This window comes from Muscardinus avellanarius, assembly GCF_963383645.1.
Source record: "Muscardinus avellanarius genome assembly, chromosome: 3".
Classification (NCBI taxonomy): Eukaryota; Metazoa; Chordata; class Mammalia; order Rodentia; family Gliridae; genus Muscardinus; species Muscardinus avellanarius.
In genome coordinates, this window is record NC_137788.1 from 151215228 (window position 1) to 151224127 (window position 8900).

Sequence of the window (8900 nt, forward strand, 5' to 3'; positions counted from 1 at the left end):
TTAAGATTGTGGGGTATGGTGATGCATGCTTGTAATCCCAGCATTTGGGAGGCTGAGACTGGAGGATCACGGTTCAAAGACAGCCTCAGCTACTTAGTGAGGCTGTTTGCAACTCAGTGAGACCCTGTTTCAAAATAAAGAATAAAAAAATAGGGCTGGGGGGGTATAGCTTGTAGGTAGAATGGCCCTGGGTTCCATCCCCAGTACTGCAAAAAAAAAAAAAGTTAAGATTGCAAATTTTGTGTGATATATGTTTTATCACAATCTTTTTTTCATGGGGTGGGGGGGATTCCCAATGGTGACAGTTGAAGAAGAAGAAGAAGAAGAAGAAGAAGAAGAAGAAGAAGAAGAAGAAGAAGAAGAAGGAGGAGGAGGAGGAGGAGGAAGAGGAGGAGGAGGAGGAGGAGGAGGGGGGGGGGGGGCTGGGCATGGTGGCACACACCTCTAATCCCAGTATTTGGGAGGCTGAGATAATTGGATCACAGGTTCAAGGCCAGCCTCAGGAACTTAGACCCTCAGCAACTTAACAAGACACTGGTTTCAAAATAAAACATTAAAAAATCTGGAGGTATACCTCAAAGGTAGAAATCCCCTGGGTTCAATCCCCAGAACTAAAAGAAAAATAAGAGAAAAAAATAGAAAAGAAGAAAGGGACACTTAAGTTGATAATAAAGCACCACCAGGTGGTGACCTTTGTTGGGCAGCCTGGGAATGTATTTCGGATGGCCTTTGGAGAGGTAGAAGAGAGAGAGAGGAGGCAGGGTCCTGAAGCCTGTGTGTGTGTGGTCTGTCTTTATTATTTTGTTATTTGACTTATTAGAAAAAATAAAATGACTTGATGGATGGAGAGGGATAGACAGATGCACAATGTAACAACTGGTCTAAAAATGTTCTCAAAAGATCCAAGTGACAGACAGATGTGCGCGCACTGTAAAATCCTCGAGCTTTTAGGTCTCTTTAAAACTTTTCATAATACAGTGTTGAGGAAAAAGGAGAGAGGTTCTGTATTTATTTCATATACAAAAATAATTCTTCCCCAGCCAGAAGTGGTGGTGCAGGCCTATAATCCCAGTACATGGAAATCTGAGAGAGGAGGATTGCAGGTTTGAGGCCAACCTCGGCAATTTAGCATGACCCTCAGCAACCTAGTAAGAGCCTGTTTTGAAACAAAAAGGGCTGGAGTGTAGCTCAGAGGTAGAATGTCTAGGTTCAATCCCCAGTACCAAATAAATAATAATAATAACAATAATAACAATAACAACAACAACAACAACAACAATAATAATAATAATAAGCCTCCCTTTCCTGTTTGATTGGGTTAGCAGATCACCTTGCAGTGTGGTAACTAAATATCCAGGGAAAGTTTTGCGGTGATGGCTGGCGCCTACGCGCATTCCCGCCGCCAGAGGGCGCGCCCGTGGCATCCGGAGCGCCGCTGGCCGCTGTGGGCTGCAGCTCTGGGGACTGGCTGCAGGTCCCAGGCCTCTACAATTACCTGCAGCAAACAGCTCTCCACATGGGACAGTCCGAATCAGGCCTGTCTCACCATGGAGATTCTGATGGAGGAGGCAGAAGGAAGGGAAAAGAGAGGTGCGCTGTGCGCTCGGAGCAAGTCTGCCTCGAGCGTTTCAGGCGTAGGATGCCCAGCGAGGGGCTCCCCGGCTCTCGTAGGCCGCAGAAGCTTTCAGGTTGGTTGCTACCATCCCTCCCGTCACTTACCCCATGATCTAGGGAATGAGTGTCCTGGGCTGGAGTGGCCACTGGTGACCGTGCCCAGCATCCCCCAAGAGCCAGCCATTCCGCCGTCCAGCTTTTGCAAGAGGGCCAGGAAAGTATGCTAAGTTTGAATCCTGTCTCAACTCAAACTATTTAAGTGTTTTCTTTTGTTTTCTTTTTTTGTTTTCTTTTCTTTTCTTTTTTTTTTTTTTTTTCTTTTTTTTCGGTTCTGGGGATACAACCCAGGGGCATTCTACCTCTGAGCTACACCCCCAGCCCTATTTTTTTATTCTTTATTTTGAAACATGGTCTCACTAGGTTGCAGAGGGCCTCAGTAAGTAGCTAAGGCTAGCAGCGAACCTGCAATCCTCCTGTCTCAGCCTCCCAAGTACTGGGATTACAAGCATGCGCCACCACACCCGGCTTATCCAAGTATTTTCTAAGAATGGGATTCAGGCATGAATTACTAATCACTCGGTATTTTTAAAAATCTTAATCAAGCCAGGCCTAGGGGTACCTGCTGTAATCCCAGGATTTGAAAGGGTAAGACAGGAGTATGTCAGGTTCAAGGTCAGCCTCAGCAACTTAACGAGGCCCTCAGCAACTTAGTGAGACCTTGTTTCAAAATAAAATAAGGCTGGGGCTATAGTTAGAGATAGAGTGCCCCCCTCCCCGGATTCAATCCCCAGGACCAAAAAAAGTCTCAGAGAATCTGGTGCAACTATGCACTCCTGTAAATACCATTACTTAGGGAGTTGGGGCAGGAGGAGCTCAGGTTCAATACCAGCCTTAGCAACTTAGCAAGACTCAAAATAAAAATAAGCCGGGCGTGGTGGCGCACGCTTATAATCCCAGCGCTTGGGAGGCTGAGACAGGAGGATCGCACAGGTTCGAAGCCAGCCTCAGCTACTTAGTGAGGCTCTCAGCAACTTAGTGAGACCCTGTTTCCAAATAAAGTATAAAATAGGTCTGGAAGTAGAAAGCCCCTGGGTTTCACCCCCAGTACCACCAAAATAAATAAATAAATGAATAAATAAATAAATAAATAAAATAAGGCTGAGGATGTAGCTCAGAGGTAGAATTCCCCAGGTTCAACCTCTAATGCCTACAAACAAACAAACAAAGGTCAAAGAGTGGCCTTAGAAGGTTTAACCAAGTGTCCCCCTCACGGTACTACTGAAGGAGCTTTAGGGGACCTACAGCTGAGCAGAACCCAGGGGTAATTCAGTTAGGTACATCACGAATTTCACTGTTCCTTCTTTGGTTGTTTTGAATATCTTTATTCACAGTAATAATGTGTTCTACCTAAGCATGCAGACAATTAAATTTTTCCACTAACCTCTCTGTTACGGTTTGGGGAGAAGATCAATTCTGCCCAAACAAAACCCCAAAAACAGAAAAACCGTGGGTTCTTGTCCTGAGCTAAGGATAAGTATACAATACCCCGGACTCTTGCTGAAGATTTAAAGAAGTTTATAAATAGATAGAAATACAGAAGATATTTACACCCCCATGCCATCCTCGAATGGCATGGGGTGTGAATGGCATGGGGTGGGGTGGTTCAAATGAATGCCCCACCACCAAAGATACAACATGTGGACCAGACCTTTTATACCCGACACCCTCCATCTTGTTCATGTAATTCTGACCTAGTAAAAACCCTGTAAGGTACCTCCCCCACCCCACCAAGGTGTCTTTCACAAAGGTCCATCCCCTCCTCCCATCCTAGCTAGGTTATTATGTAGCTCTGTCTTTAGAAAGAGGAAGTCCTCGCGCCCCTCTCCTATGGACTTGCTAATTACTCTTAACTAAGTCAATCTAAGTTTGAATAGCTGTTTGCTTCCTGACCGAAACCAAGACCAAGTCTTCCTTTCTCCAGGTCTGCCATTTCGACACAATTATTTTTGAAACATATCTATTAATAATCAGAGCTTTCTCAAATCTTCCTAGGCCGTTCCCAATACTGGTAGACTCTCCAACATTTTGGAGTCTACTCCGCTGCAATTTCTATCTCTGCGCCTCTGTTAATGCGCATGCCCCTTACCCCTAAACACCACGGGACCACGCCATCCGGGACCACGCCATCCGTCACTCCCTTAGATCATTTGGTAGTAATCACAAGTGCCCTTTATGGTTAAAGATCGTTTTTCAAGAAAAGGGAAAACCGTGACTCTCCTCATGATGTAAAGCGAACACATGTTTAAAAATTTATTTAACTCATTATTAATGAGAGAACCATTAAGAGGCTGCAACTACTTCAAAGGAGAAATCAGAAAAGCACAGACGTTTATAGATCAGGAACACGAAAATGGATTCGCAAATGGAGAAAGGAGTCAAAGGAGCCTCCACCGGGTGCGATTTATTTGTAAATAAATAAAGAAGTATTTCCATCGCTGCCTTCCATTTATGGAAATATAAAATAGCAAAAACGCCATGGGACACGAAGGGCCCCCAGAAGCCAAAGCAGCTAATTATGTGGGTGTGTTCTACCCCATGCCCAGCTCTCAACTGAAACACAGTCTTTCCCCCTACACTTTATAAGCAAATGTCCACCTGTGTTGCTTTTAGCGGTCATGTATTCTTATTATACACATCTCCTATGACGTATTTGGTAAACTGCTGTCAAACTCAGAATTGTTCATAATTGTTTCACACGGTGGTACACACCTGTAGCCGCAGCTACTCACGAGGCTCAGTTGAGCCCACAGTCGGAGAACATTCTGGGCAACACAGAGAGACTAGCTCAAAAAATAATAATAAGCCGGGCATGGTGGCGCACGCTTGTAATCCCCGCGCTTGGGAGGCTGAGACAGGAGGATCGCACAGGTTCGAAGCCAGCCTCAGCTACTTAGTGAGGCTTTCAGCAACTTAGCGAGACCCTGTTTCCAAATAAAATATTAAAAAAAGGTCTGGGAGTATAGCCCGGAGGTAGAAAGCCTCTGGGTTCCACCCCCAGTACCACATAATAATAATAATAATAATAATAATAATAATAAGAAGAAGAAGAAGAAGAAGAAGAAGAAGAAGAAGAAGAAGAAGAAGAAGAAGAAGAAGCCAGGCATGGTGGCACAGGCTTGTAATCCCAGTATTTGGAAGGCTGAGACAGGAGGATTGCAGTTTCGTGGCCAGCCTCAGAGTATCGTGAGACTCTCCACAACTTGGTGAGACCCTGTTTCAAAATAAAAAATAAAATAGTGCTGGGGAGTGTAGCTCAGGGGTACAAGGTCCCTGGGTTTAATCTCTATAAACACACACACACACACACACACACACACACACACACACAATCATCATCATTATCAAAGCCAAGTAGGGTGGCACATGCCTGTAATCTCAGTATTGGGGAGGCTGAGACAGGAGGATTGTAGGTTCAAGACCAGCCTCAGCAACCTAGCAAGATCTTGTTTCAAAACAAAAGAAATAAAAAGGGTGTGTAGCTCAAAGGTAGGATGTCCCTAGTTTCAATTCCCAGCACCACAAAAAAATAATGATCATAATCTAATCTAACTTTTTTATGGTACTGGGGATTGAACTCAGAGGCATTCTACCTCCAAGCTATATCCTCAGCCCCATTTCTTTTTATTTTTGGTCTCACTAGGTTGATGAGTCTCACTACTTGCTGAGGCTGTCCTCTAACCTGCGATCTTCCTGTCTCGGCCTCCCAACTGCTGGGATTACAGGCATATGCCACCACACCCAGCTTCTAATCTAATTTTTATTGACATAAACAATGTAGAGATAGTTATTTTTACTATCAGATAATGTTCTTTGACACACATATGTCATATATATGATATATATACTTACATATATATGTATGTCTTTGAACATTATCTGGTTGATTCCTAGTCTGGGTCTTTTTTTCTTACACATAAATTTTAGGACCATTTCTCTAACTCTATAAAGTTACACAAGTGAATTGCATTGAATCTGTAGACAGTTTTTAGTACTATGGCAAATTTGACAATATTTATTCTACCTATCCAAGAACGCGGAAGATCTTTCCATCTTCTAAGGTCTTCTTCAATCTCTTTCTTCAGTGTTCTGGAATTTTCATTGTAGAGGTCTTTTACCTGCTTGGTTAAATGTATTCCAATAAATATTAAATATTATATTAAATATTATTTTTTGTTTGCTTTTTTGTTTGTTTTTTGTGTTTGTTTTGAGGTTATTGTGAAAGGAATTGTTTTCCAGGTTTCTTTTCCAGTGGATCTGTTATTGGTGTACAGAAAGGCTACTGAGTTTTGTAAGTTGATTTTTATATCCAGCTACTCTGCTGAATTTGTGTATCAACTCTTCTGCCTGGGTTTTTTGGTTCTCCTAATTATAGAATAATGTTATCTGCAAACAGAGATCATTTCACTTCTTTCCCTATTCACAGCCCTGTAAGTTCCTTCTCTTGCCTAGATGGCTAACATTTCACGAACCATATTGAATGGAAGTGGTGACTGTGGGCATCCTTGTCTTGTTCCTGGTTTTAGAGGAAACACTGTCTGTTTCCCCATTCAGTATGAGTACACATTGTCTTTCTAAGTCATATTCCCTAAGCGATACCATGTAACAACCATTTACATGACATTTACATTGTACTGAGTATTAGAAACCATTAGGGGGTATTTAAAGTATATAAGAGTAAGCATGTACATTCTAGGCAAATACTGCAACATTTTATCTGAGGGATTTGAACACTTTGGGTATTCTCACAGGATCTTGAACCAATTCCCATGGAAACCATGGATGTCTGCATTCCTTGTATCATCTCCATCCATTCTGCTGATGCTGAGATTAGTTGCAGTGGTGATATAGTAACTCTTAGTGCCTCTGCTTCCTCTCTTTTTTTTTTCCAATTTTTCTTTTCTTTCTTTTTTTTTTTTTTTTTTTTTTTGCAGTACTGGGGATGGAACCTAGGGGTATTCTACCGAGCTACACCCCAGGCCTAATTTATTTTTTTATTTAGTTATATTTATTTTTGGCGGTGGTACTGGAGTTCCTGGAAACCCTTCTACCTCTGGGCTACACTCCCCGACCTATTTTATATTTTATTTGGAAACAGGGTCTCTTAAGCCGGCGCGGCTGGCTTCGAACCAGTGCCATCCTCCTGTCTCCACCTTCCAAGCTCGGGGATTACAAGCATGCACCACCACGCCCAGCCAGATTTTTATTTTCATTTTACCAGTCTTATCACAAGTGCTATTTATTGCACCTCTAATATATGTGTGGATACAAATGAGGTGCTACAAAGGAATTACTCTTAGCTACGCAGACCCCTATATTACAGCCATGTGGAGTGATGACGGAGGGAGAGAGAGAAAGAGAATAAGAGTGTGTTCTCCTGCTTCGGCCTCCCAAGTACTGGGATTACAAGTGTGCGCCACCACGCCCAGCCTGTATTACATGTTTTTTAAAGGCACTGGTTGCATGTGACAGTCACCCAACTGGAACAAGACTTAACCACAACTGAAAATTTATCACAAGCACATGGGCCTGCCTCACAATGCCCCAATCTGGGCATTCGGTGGGGTTTTAAGAACACATTGGAATCTGGGATGCGGATGTGATCAGGACATATGTTCTGCTGGCTTGAATAGTGTCCCCAAAAGTCCATGGCTGTCTGAAACCTCAGAATGTGTTCTATTTGGAAGAAGAAAAAGAAAAAATTTTTTGCAATACTGGGAATGGAAGCCAAGGCATTCTACCTCCAAGCTACACCCCCAGCCCTATTTCTTATTCTTTATTTTGAAACACAAGGTCTCACTAAGTTACAGAGGGCCTCACTAAGTAGCTGAGGCTGACTGCGAGCCTGCGATCCTCCTGTCTCAGCCTCCCAAGTGCTGGGATTACAAGCATGCGCCACCACGCCCAGCTTGGAAATAGAGTCTTTGTAGACATGATCAGTTAAAAAGGAGGTTGTTGACTCACATCCCTGTAAGAAGAGCCCACAGAGATGCAGAGAGACAGAGAAGATGTAGGGGAGAGGAGGCCATGGGACAATGGAGGCAGATACAGAAATGCCATCTGCAACCAGCAAGGGCCACAGATTACTGGCAGCACCAGCAGGTGGCCAACATCTATCCGGGTTTCATACTTGTAGCCTGAGAACAAACATTTGTGTTTTATGCCACCCAGTTTGTTTTAATTTGCCACGGCAACCCTAGAGGGGAAAAAACAAACAAACAAAACAAAACAAAACATGTCCTCTCTAGTCTCTATTATGCTGGCTTCTGGTTTCCCCTCTGGCTAGGATGCCTCTCCAGAGCAGATGATAACGGGGCCCAATAATGGCTCCCAGCCAGGTATGGGGTACCCATCTGTAATCCCAATACATGGAAGGCCAGCCTCTTCAGGAGGATCACAAGTCTGAGACCAGCCTTGGCAGCTTAGTGAGACTCTGCTTCAAAATAAGGAATTTTTCAAGAGCTAGGGATATATCTCAGAGGCAGAAGGCCCCTGGGTTCAATCCCTGGTACCCACATAATAATAATGATAGTGGCTAGCATTTGAAAACCAGCATATAAAGGGAAATGAGTGCCCCAGGGAGGCCGAGGCATTCCCTCATGCTCTGGGAGGCTCTGCATGGGCTGTGTGTGCTATGCCCTTGAATGGCAGTCATGGTAGCACAATCGAAAATAGGAAGCTCCGTGCTATTTTTCTTTATATTCTCCATTTCTATGGTTGCTGTATCTAAATGGCACGGGCATCCTGACCTGGCACAGGATGGCCTTCCTCCATTGACCTCATCATTGAAACACCCTTGGGCGCCCCCAGAAGGAAGGGGGTTGCTAAGCACTGGAAAACTTTGGGAACCCCTGACATTTCCAAAAGCACCCAAAGGTTAGCAACTGGGTGCCTGCAATATGTTTGGTTCAGTCCCCAGAAGCCCCCCTTCCAAAAATAAGCCAGGCACGGTGGTGTGTGCCCATCATCCCAGTACCTGGGAGGCTGAGACAAGAGGATTGCAGGTTCACTGCCAGCCTCGGCAACTTATCAAGGCCCTCCAAAACTTAGAGAAACTCTATTCCAAAATTAAATAAATAAAAAAATAAATAATAGAGCTGGGGATATAGCCCAGAGGTAGAATGCCCCTGGGTTCAATCCCCAGTACCACCACCAAAAAAAAAAAAAAAGGAAAGTCTTTATGCCCACTTCATACCCATTAGGATGGCTACTATCACAAAATATATAGA